At 40.6% G+C, this 12111-nt stretch overlaps 1 protein-coding gene across 1 annotated transcript in view; it reads left to right on the forward strand.

Annotated features, from left to right (window-relative positions):
* Positions 1-663: 663 nt before the first annotated feature.
* The window catches only part of LOC131926911 (fibroblast growth factor receptor-like 1), a 42180-nt gene continuing 30732 nt past the window's right edge, over positions 664-12111 (forward strand). Inside the window, exon 1 of the mRNA XM_059282501.1 lies at positions 664-1339. The gene's annotated coding sequence lies outside the window, so the exon portion shown is untranslated. The remainder of the gene's footprint in view (positions 1340-12111) is intronic.

The following is a 12111-nucleotide window of genomic DNA, read 5'->3' on the forward strand; positions in this document are numbered from 1 at the left end:
CAACCCTCTCTACTCCTGTCTACACCAACACCAATATGCGTCAACCCTCTCTACACTACCCCTATCTACAACCCCCTATCTACGCCATCCCAAACTACGACTACAAACACCCCTAAATACAAACACCCCTATATACGCCATCCCTGGCTACTTCTAGACCAGTAACGCTACCAATGGCTACGCCTACCTTAGCTACGCCACCCGCCCCAACCCCAGTGTACTCTACCCCTGACTATACCCCACCCTAGGTACACCACCCTACTACGCCCCTGTACCCCCCAGTCAGAGATCGTTAACTGCTCAACTTTGCTTCTAACAGACAGTCCTCGTCATCGTCCACACATTTCCGTTAGCCCGCCCCCTCCCTCCCCACTATATACCAGGCCTAAGTATTAAAGTAATGATTGGCGAATTATTGAATTCTTGCTCGGCAGAGAGAAGCGTTAAGTATGAGACGGGGGGGAGTGGGGTGTAGATTTTTTTTTAATCCGCAATTTTTTTCCACCCTCGTACATCCCTCACTCGCTAATTGGCGGGGCGGGGCGTATGTCATGCTCGCGGACCAATCATTTTGTGAACACCCCCCATTGGCGTGGCGCTAATTAGGCGCGGGGAGCCCCCTCCGGTCTGGTAGATGTAGTGAAGGAGAAAATCGGTGCGGACCTGCCACATAGATCTCTGATTTCTCACCGCTGCGCCTCGCGACAAAGGTAGAAGCGACAAATCGCCGTGGTTCTATACTGCTAGGGCTGCCACCGTTTCCCGCGGGTTTTATTTTTAAACTGGAGGCAGCAACCCGGTGCAGTTTTATCACATCGTAGTCTCGTGTCGGCCTCATTCAGTTCGCCCATGTTCGCTTGGACGTGGTGTAAAAAAAAAATAAGTTTTATACTTAGAAAAACTTTAGGAAAACTTTGATTTATTATAACTATTTGAAAGTTTTATTCACAAGTTTTCCTGACGTGTGTTGTTTTATTGTGAAGTGTGTCCGAAGTAGATTTTTGACCTGTGTTCTGTTATCACGCGGCGCGGTAGATTATAACGGAGAGGAGAAAAAAAACTTGAAACTTGAAAACAAAGTTTTAAAGTTCGTAAAGTGGTTCAAGTTTTCCTGTCTGTGTTACTTCAGTAACGTTGGTGTTGTCGTTGTCTGATCCGGTAAGGAGACCACACAGAACAATATATTCTACATCTACATATATAATATATAGATTCTATCGAGATTTCTAGATCTAGAATCAATCTTCATATTTTCTTCTGCGGTTGGAAAAGCTCTGGATCTTTACTGAATATTGTCAATATTGATTGATTTTATTAACGGATATTTAACTGACTCAAGGTAAGGAAATATTCCATAAATATTATTTTTTAAATGTTTAGTTTAATGAATGTAAAGGTTTTCTAATCAATTAATACTTGTGTAATAATTAATATTCATATTAATATTATCATAACTTTAATTTAACAGCTTTTTATTATCTAACTCTAACAGTCCAACTCAATACTTAAATTTGAATATTCATTTGTTTACTTAATACTTTAGACCTTAGGTCTCCTATTTTAAATTTTTATCCTATGTAATTTATTGTAGATCTATAGATTCTATGTAGATCTAGTATGTAAAGATCTAATATCGGCCTTTGCCCAATAGGCGTAATTTAACAGTTAACCGTTGAAAAAATGTACACTAATCAACTAATGGCAACGTTGAAGAGCGAAATGTAATGTTTTAAAGTCTATATCAAATAACCTCTAGATTCTAGATCTAGATGGATGTATGTTTCCTTGTGTCTTGAAACTGCCCTCATGAGTATACTCAGTCACTAGAGCTATATTGCCGCTAGATCTAGAAAGACTATTTTTAGAAAGACTAGGTCTAGACTCTAGAAAAGTCTAGATCTAGATCTAGATCTATATTAAATTCTAATGAGAAGTCTTTGCACCGAGTTGGTGCGTATTCTCATTACTCTGTGATGTATGCTTTTATTTTTATAAACACAAAAAAGTATGTTAAAAATAAAAAACATAAGAACTGATAAATTCTGATAGATTTAGAATCTTTTTTTTTTATAAGCATTGGTTAATTTGCAAACATCTCCATTATAATCAATGACTATAGCCTTTTAAACCAGACATCTTTATTTTTCGAATACTGACTCAGTTTTTTTAACTGAAGTAATTTTTCTAGTGGGGTTAAACCTAAACTGATTCGAGTTTTAAAGATCAACCTTTTAAAATCAAAGGAAATTGTTAATCTTTATACTTTTCATCCACTTGATTTTTAAGATCCCGTAATTATGTCATATGTTCATTAAGAAATTTGTAATGAATCATTAAGTTTACTCATTCTTTTAATTTTAAAAGTGTAATTAAACAATAAGTGACGTGGGTTTTTTGTAATGTAAATCACGGGTAGCCAATAACTTGTCTAATCGCTGGTCTATATTCCCAATTAAAATACCCTACCCATAACATCAAGCCCCAATGTTGTTTTGTACTTTGACTACAAGTAACAAACGACAAAACGCATTAAGTGACTTGTCCTTCTGGATTAAGGTTTGGTTCATGTTATGTGTGGGGGTCCAACTATACCAATCGAGCGATGTTATGTGTGGAGGTCTATGTACGTTATGTGTGGGGGTCCAGCTATACCAATCATGTGATGTAATGCATGGGGGGTCCAGCTATACCAATCATGCGATGTTATGTGTGGGGGTCCAGCTATACCAATCATGCGATGTCATGTGTGGGGGTCCAGCTATACCAATCATGCGATGTCATTGTGTGGGGGTCCAGCTATACCAATCATGTGATGTAATGCATTGGGGTCCAGCTATACCAATCATGCGATGTTATGTGTGGGGGTCCAGCTATACCAATCATGTGATGTTATGTGTGGGGGTCCAGCTATACCAATCATGCGATGTTATGTGTGGGGGTCCAGCTATACCAATCATGCGATGTTATGTGTGGGGGTCCAGGTATACCAATCATGCGATGTTATGTGTGGGGGTCCAGCTATACCAATCAAGCGATGAACGTTATGTGTGAGGGTCCAGCTATACCAATCATGCCATGGATGTTATGTGTGGGGGTTCAGCTATACCAATCATGCGATGGACGTTATGTGTGGGGGTCCAGCTATACCAATCATGCCATGGACGTTATGTGTGGGGGTCCAGCTATACCAATCATGCGATGGACGTGATACCGTAGGCTGTCCGACTCAATGAACCGTGCTATCATTTATTTTCTCTTTGGTTTAGTTTTTATCAACGTTCGCCCACTGTAAACTGACCCACGGTATAAACACAAGTTTCTCATTCCATCCCCCAACCCCTCACCCCCCACTCCATTCAACCACGTGACTCCCGTCCAGTTTAAATCTCCGCGAGCCGGCAATTGTTTTTATTTTCACATGCGGGCTGCCAGATAAGTAGCGCCACTTTATCAGGCTCTGGCCTCGGGTTCTTGCATTGTTACAGGCTGCACGTGATCCCATGTTCACCCAGCATTCCCGGCCCTAGTACAGCCTCCACAGCTTCCGTCTACCCCCTCCCTCCCTCACCCACACAACACCGCTATTTTGATACTTTAAATAAACCGAATTAAAAAAAGAATAACAATTATAAAAATAAATTAAAAAAATAGCACCAAAACATAAGCCGGTCAGGAGGCCAGATTTTTAGAAAGAAAAAAAAAACCAGCCAAAACATTCCTATTCCTTTTCCTCCCTGGCAAATCTAATTTATCCTACGCCCTAGTGAACTAGATACGGGCACAATGGATAGAGTTTCGCATCCATCTCCCCCACTCAAGACTCGAGCGCTCGACGTACACCGTCAAAGCACCAAGCTCTTCTAATTACTTTAACCTGTTTGAAAAAAAAAATATTTAAAAATAAACTCCTGCAAAAAAAAAAAAAAAAAATGCAAACAGTCTTCCCCCACTTACTTCCCTTGAATGCGTATCACATGCGTCTACTCTGATTGATTCGACTCACGCGTCAATGACGCTCGGCTGACCACTTGACGCGTGCACTAGAAAATATCATCCGTCATACGCTCGTCTAGTGGACTTACGTAACAAGTATCACCTGGTCTTGTCAAGGGCACATTTATCAACCTTGACCTTTGAGAGTTAGTTTCACGTGTTGTTTCGCGTTCTACATACCTGATGTAGGTGCTTACATGGCATGCTGTAATTACTGTAATTTTGTGTAATTTGTCGCATGTTCTATGCTTTAATTACTGTAGTTATCTCTAATTCGTAACAGGTTCTATTTGCATAGTATTACTTTTTAAACCCCACATTATTGTTAGACCGGGGGGGTGGGGGCTGGGGGGTTGGTGATGCAACTTCACACATCACAGTTAAAAGATTATAATCAAGAGATTTGTTTTATTATCTCAGTAATAATTATATCTGCCCGTTTGTTTTGTTTATATTTGGTAAAAGAACCCTATTGTTGTTTTAAATAAGCTGTTCATAAATATATTTTTTTAAACTAAAAGGCGTATAGCCGGATAAATATTACAAGATTCTATTTGGGATTTTTTTGGGCAATTTTTTAAACATCTTCTGCGCCTAATCATTTTGTGCCGCCACCGGTGTGCTACATTTCTGCTAGTACTCCCCCCCCCCCCCCCCCGCCTGTTTCTCCCAGTACCCCCACTGTTTTTGCTTAAAGCGCCAGTGGGGTGCAACATTTCAAGGATGTAATTAGCAGATGCTGTCATATGTGATATTTCTCAACGCCTGTAAAAAAAAATTTTACACCCGTCTCCAACTGGAATCAAAATGTCACTCCCCCACCCCTGACAGACGTGTTTAGCCTACTCACTCAACCATGGCATGGCGGGAAAGTTTTTTTTTTTTTTTTTAAATTCAAATTTCTAAAAGTCTGAGATGCATGTCTTAAAATATCTAGTCTAGCTACGTCTAGATCCTCGTTTGTTTTGTCTGTGGTGTTTGTAGGGAGAAAGTAGGCTGGGTTCTACAGGGGCAGCTAAACTAACTGGCGCCCTGGCGGAGTATTCACTTTAACGCCCATGTATACCGAAATACGTAGGGGCGGACTACTCCTCATCCAGCCTTATTTTTATATCCATACAGGGTTCATATGCCGCATACTGAGGATGTACGTTTGGCTTTGTTTATTTTTCTACGTAAAAATCTGAAAAAGTAGAAATGTAACCCGGAGGCTCAACTTTATTTGCAGTGTTGAAAAATCGTTAGGTTTTTGTTTTACTGGTATACACGTGTAGCGAGACCTAAACGTTTAATATTTGCGTTAAATTTAATTATTAAAAGCGAAGCTGTACATATTAAAAAAAACTGTTTATTCTTTAAAACTAGAACGAAAAAAAAACGGAACAAAAATAAAGGTCCGTTTGATCCCACGTGACCGCCGTGTTTAAAAAACGCCGAGGTTCACCTAATCACCGAGACAGAACGTAAACTGGATGCAGGATAGCTTTACACATTACATTCTGAAATATTTGGGATTTTTTTTCTTCTTCAAAACAATAATATAAATTCTTCGTGCGGCTGTAATTTGATGCGTGTGAAATTTTTTCATCTTTTAATTGGGGTGTGTTTAGGTTACGAGACCCGGGATTTTAATTGTTTGTTTAGTAAAGTTGCAATGGGTCATGGAGTACAGAAGATCTGGTGTTTGGCGTGTTTTTGCGCCTATATTTTTTTTTTACAATTAATAATTAAATTAGTTAATGAGCGAAGCTGTGATTTTTGTCCGTTCGTATTTTTTACTGCTAATAGTGCTAGCACTTCAGTTAGAAGTGCTAGCACTTACTTGCAACATTCCACCACAGCCTGCCGTTAATTAGCAATTACACCACTATTTCCAACCTTGCTGATTACAGCTGCATTACCAACCTTCCTGATTACACCGGTAATGACAACCTTGCTGTTTAAACAAGTTACAGCAACCTGCCCATGCAAGCAACCACTGGGATTTGTAAATGTAAACCAGACGTCTATGACACAACACCCAGCATGTGTCCATCTTGTTGCTACCCCCCCCCCCCCCCCCCCCCCCCATCCTCTCTTTGTCCTGCCAGCTCCCCACACAACCCCAGGGCGGGCTGAACCTGTTTCTCTCATTTTACATTACGTCACTTATCACCCCCCCCCCTCCCCTCACTAATTGTATATGTCCAACGTTACTTATCTGCCAGCCTCTCTGTGATCAAGCCGAGTTTCCGTCCCATCCATTTACAGCCCCCCTTCCCTCTTCAAACCCCCCCCCCCCCCCCCGCCTTATCCAAACACCACCCTTAAGTTGCCTTTGCCCGTCTCCCCAGACAACCCCGCCCACTGTACAGTGTTACGCAAACCTGCCCGCCTATCACCTGCATGATAAACGTCACCACCTCTAGCAGTTACCCGTCCAACCCACCACACCAACCCACCACACCAACCTTCACTTAACTACCCTCATCCCTCAACATCCCATCGACCCATTTATCCAAATTAAAAAAAAATAACCTCCATTTCATATCATGTATGGATCATATCTTCGTTAAATAAAATTCCTTAATTAGATATTTAAATCTCTAATATTATACTAAATCATCGATCACCTTTGGCTTTAGAACAGGGGTCTCCAAACTACGGCCCGCGGGCCGGATGCGGCCCGCGATGTCCTCTCATCCGGCCCGCGGAGATCTTTTTGTGCACGGAAAGAACGTTTGTTGGTGATGGCTGAGGAACTTTGCCCAGAAAAATCAAAGACAAGCCTGGAAGAAACTGGCCCCCGAACTGAAATTTGATAGTTAATGCGGCCCTCGGACTGAAAAGTTTGGAGACCCCTGCTTTAGAATAACGCAATGTTGTACAACCACACAAACACAATTATCTCTCTTCTGCTTCATAGAATATCTACAATATTGTAATTTAAATATTTGAATAACATCTCCATTTTTAATTATCGCATTCATAAGCCTGCCTCCTCATGGGCCGTTCTAGGTCTAGGGGTATGTGGGTACGGCTAATCGATATGTGGTTAAACAATAAGGCTAATCACCATTCTTGAATAATACTAGATGAGGCTAGTAGTTGTTTTGTTTCCTAGAATAGGACGTGAACGTCACGTGTCATTATTTAATTTATCCTGCACTTGATAGCTCTAAATGATTGTCAGTGTGTAGCCGATTGGCTACCCTAGTGCTACAAGTAGCAGCACCGGCCCACACCTCCACAACCACATACTCCAAGACCTATTGTTTTTGGTAGCACTACTATTACTAACCCCATACCCACAGTTTTGTCCGCCCCCACATACCCCAAGACCCATAATTCTATGTTTGTCCGCCCCCCCCCCCCCTCCCCAGAGCCCCGTGGCCGACATAGATCAGTGGATCAAACAAGACGATGGCCAGACAACACGCACTCCCTTCCTGTCTGTAGTCTAGACAATTGTTTTTTTCTTTGAAGCACCGCGTAATATCGTCAACAGGCTGACCACATTGACAAATTTGGAACCAAAGCTATTTAATACTTTAATGTAACAGTTAGACTATCTTATTAATGACATCAAAACCATCAACTGCTATTTGGCACATTTTTCCTCCCAACTCTAACTTGTGACAAATAACCAACGGTAATTGTTCATACGTGGACTCCATTTTATCTGTTTGAAATGTCGGTTTATAAAAATCAATTATAGCTGTATAACCAGAAGTAGTTCTGCGTAATTATTTTATCCCTATCAAGTTGACTACAGTCAAGACGTGATAGCATTTCACATATATAAGAGAATGATGGTTTTTTCCAACTACAAAATTGAAAGAATCAACAATAGGTATTACAGTAACATAAACTAACCTAATAAACATTTAATTTAATTTATTTCAAACAAATTTATAATACAATTTTTATAATTAAAAAAGCCAGTTATCCTTTTTTTTCAAATAACAAGGCTAACATCTGATGTTTTCAATATCCGCCTGAGTTGATAATTTATATCATCTGGAAGTGGATTTAAAAAAAAATAATTGTATGAATTATTCCGGAAGATATTTTTATGAACATGTAAGAGCATCTAATAATTCAAACGTTGCGGCATTCTGTTTTAATATGCTGCTCACGCGCAAACAATATCCGCGTCGCAGTTTCTAAAAAAACCCAACTTGATCCAGGTTTCTACAAGGGGCGCGCAGCTTTTTTTTTTGTTTCGTTTCTCACCGGATTTCTCATTTCATCGGGAGTGTTGTTTTTATGAAATCAGTGGATGATCAGGTGCCCTAGGGAGGAATGGAGATCCACCCCTAATTCACATAAAAATATTAATTTATTGGGGAAAAAATATTTTAATTACGCACCTAAACCTTTGTTTTAAATGATAATATGAAGAATCCGCGTTGTTAATTCAGGTTGTTTTTTTTTTACATCTAAACCTATGTGAGAAATAGTTTGCTTTTAGTAGCTATTGTGTCAACATCTAATCTGTCCTGAGTGTCTATTCTGCTTTTAGCTACTAGTCTGCTGTTAGCATCTAGTCTGCTTTTAGCTTCTAGTCTGCTTTTAGCTTCTAGTCTGCTTTTAGCACCCTGCCTGTTTTTAATTTCCATTCTTATCTTGGTATCTAGTATTTTCTAGACACTGCACTGTGAAGTACAATGAAAACGTTCACTTTAATAATTTTATTTGAAATTATAATAGTTCACAAAGTGGATAAACACTTTTACATTTCTTTTTTATAAGTGAATAAGAATATCCATATATCCAGCAGAGAATTGTGGATCGAATATTAGTACCTCCCCGTGTCCCAAAATGTGCTCTCATGTTGCCGTCATTACCACCCCCTCCTCTTAACGACGGTGAGACCACGTGACTGACCTACTTTAATGTGACCAGCTGTATTAGTTCACACCTTCTAGCCACAACCTAGTACTCACGTTCCGTATTCCTTTAGCGCGTGCCGACTATAACCTCGAACCATCAGCTAGTTTTTTAAAAAATCTTTAACTCGTTAGAACAATGCTGGGCAGACAATCCACTATACGAGACATTTTAAACCCGTGTCAAGGGAGAGAAATCGATTTTTTTTCTCCCCTTGCTCGCCGATGACAAAATGGAATATCTGATGGGGAAGGAATGACGTGTCTCAGCTGGGAATTTTTTTTTAAAGTTTCTGGGGGGAAAAGGGCAAGACAAGAACGTACATCGGCATGTCACGTGGTTGCAAGGTGTCCAATCACATCCTCTGTTGTCTGCTTGTGGTGCCAGAGTGGATGAAATAACAAAGCCCCATTTTTACAGCTGCGGTTGTTCCAGTGGAACCTCTCTACACTGCCAGTCAATGGAAGCGTTAGAATAAACCATGGCACTGAGATATTAATAAACCTTTTTCATTCAATGTGGCACTACTATATTTTTTATAAAGATATTATAATACAAAACAAGTAGAAGATATGCATATAGACTAGGACGGCTTCAACGTTAATAGAGGGCGACACTTAGCTCTATGTAGTTGTGTATATGTGTATGTATATATATATATATATGTATATGTAGATGTAGAGGTAGATGTAGATGTATATATATATATATATATATATATATATATATATATATATATATATATATATATATATATACATAGATATAGATAGATCATAGATATAGGTAGAGGTATAGTATATGTCTGTGCGTTAATGTGTGCAAAAATCTCTTTAATGGACACGAGAGTTGCTCTCGTTAATAACAAAGTCCCAGTTTTCTCAATAGATCCTAGCAGCCCTTGCCCCCAGCGTCCCAGTTTTCTCATTACATCAAGGTGTGGACACGGTTTAGCTGTTCTCACCTTGTCCCCATCCAGCTGTCGATCTCACACGGTCCTACCACGGTGTGAACACGGCCGCATTCACGCCGCAAGAATGGACGCGATCACCACGGGGCCGAGACAATATTGGACGAGAAAATATTGGCCGAGAAAATATTGGTATGTAACCGAACGAAGAGAAAGCCGGGTCGGACTTGCCCGGAGGGGCGAACCACCCGGAAACCGATTACGCTTTCATTGTGAAGGGCATCAACGACCACACAATTCCGTGTCAAAATAACGCGTGAATCAGGTTAACAGGACAGGAAGTGGGGAGACGATTACGTCATGTCCTTTTCTTCGCCGTGACCACGGGCGTGTTAAAACAAGACCGCGCCATTTGTAGCTAGCAGACCTAGAACACGAGTAGTCCCACCTTGCCGCCGAGCTGAACGAATCCCCCGAGGATGTTTCCCCATCCAGTTCTTGAACTTCTCCAGGTATTTGTTCACCAACCCCCCGTGAAGCGAATCGAAAAATGATTTACTCCAAACAAACTCAGCTGTCCCCTCCAGGACTTATCCGTTTTCTATTATCTTTCCTCTTTTCTCGGCCTCAGAACCTTTCTTCTCCCCCGTCGCCGAACCTTCCCCCGTCTTTCAATGATTCCCTTACACCTGGGGGCGGCCATTTACATTGCACTTATCTACAAAATGTTCCATAAGCGATTCCAACACTTTCACGGCAGATGAGCGGAATGTACAGGTGCATGGTTAAAATTAGACATACTCATATATATATATATATATATATATATATATATATATATATATATATATATATATATATATATATATATATATATAGTATTATATATAGTCATGTATGACTTCCTTATTTCCGATGAAAGTATTTATAGTCTGTATAATCCAATTAAAAATAGACTCGTGTCTTGTACGGTGCCATTGATGTGGGGCAATGTGTTGATATCGCCCATGTTGACGGCGTGGTGTTATGTACAGAATGTCTTTCTGTGGTCGAACTTCAATCAACCCACCCTATCGTCGCGGTGTTGGCAAGATGTCGGTTACCTGTTCAGGGTGGGGTCCGGGGGTGGGGGGAGAAAGCCGACGGCAAAGGTCAGCGTGTCAGCATAATGAAAAAGTGGGAGATCAAAAGGAATGCAGGCAAATAAACCTGTTGGCTGGGACTTTCGGCGCATTGAACGCTAGCTTGTTAGTCGGCGGCGTCCTCGCGCTACAAACACCGTCAAGTGCTTTTTTCATGGCGTCAATGTTTTTTTATTTTTACAGAAGGGGTGTGGTGGACGGTATATGAAATCTTGTAAGCTTGTACATTGGAAGTCAATTTTTTAAAATAAATGCTGTAGGTTGATTATCCAAAAATCGCCTTCTGAATTTTTCTACTGAAATACGTTTAAAAAAACGTGTCTGTTTTTTTTTTAATTAAATCTCGTCCACATTGCCAACGTTTTGAAATCTGCTTCACTTTTTTAACAACTCATACCGCAGATGTGTCGAGAACGGCGACTCGTCTTAACGCCGTCACGAGAGTGTATAAATCTGCCATCAAATGAATAGACTTTTGATTCTGCCCCCACCCCCCAGACCTGTGTGTGCGAGGGGTCCCGGGCAATAGACCGCCGCTACAGGACCGCTCTCCTGTCGGCACTTCACTTTTTAACCATTAACGTGCTCCAAACTACCGCGACGGGGGCGCGGTGTGCAGATGTCGTCAAACATAAATCACCCACCTCACCCCCCCCCCCCCCCCCCCATCTCAGCCTGTCATTTTACGGAGGACATTTATTCAACTGACCGTCGCCTGGATTAACGGATAATACCGGACGATTTCAAACAATGACACGGTTTGACAAGATGGCTCTTTTTATCGTGGGATGTTATTGACTGCTTACAGCAAGATATATGTATGTGTATATATATATATATATATATATATATATATATATGTGACGAGCGAACATTTATCCTGCCGACAACGCCAATTGTAACGAGCCAACAGTTACCATGCTCGCAACGCCACATGTAATGAGACCTAATTGCCTGTAGTGCCACGTGTTAACGAGTTTAACCACTCATTCTAGACAACATTGACCACAGTATAGATACTCAAGATGCAGGTTCGCTATTGATCCTTTATTACATGAATCAAGAAATGCTTCATAATAACACAATAAATCAACAGGAATGCTTCTCAATAATAGTCTGAATCAACTGACCCCTAACAGTCCTTCACTAGGCTTTATATAACTGAATCCACATGTCTATAATCCTTCTTAACAC

This window comes from Physella acuta, unplaced genomic scaffold (assembly GCF_028476545.2).
Source record: "Physella acuta isolate Inbredline_101_S28 unplaced genomic scaffold, ASM2847654v3 ptg001349l, whole genome shotgun sequence".
Lineage (NCBI taxonomy): Eukaryota > Metazoa > Mollusca > Gastropoda > Physidae > Physella > Physella acuta.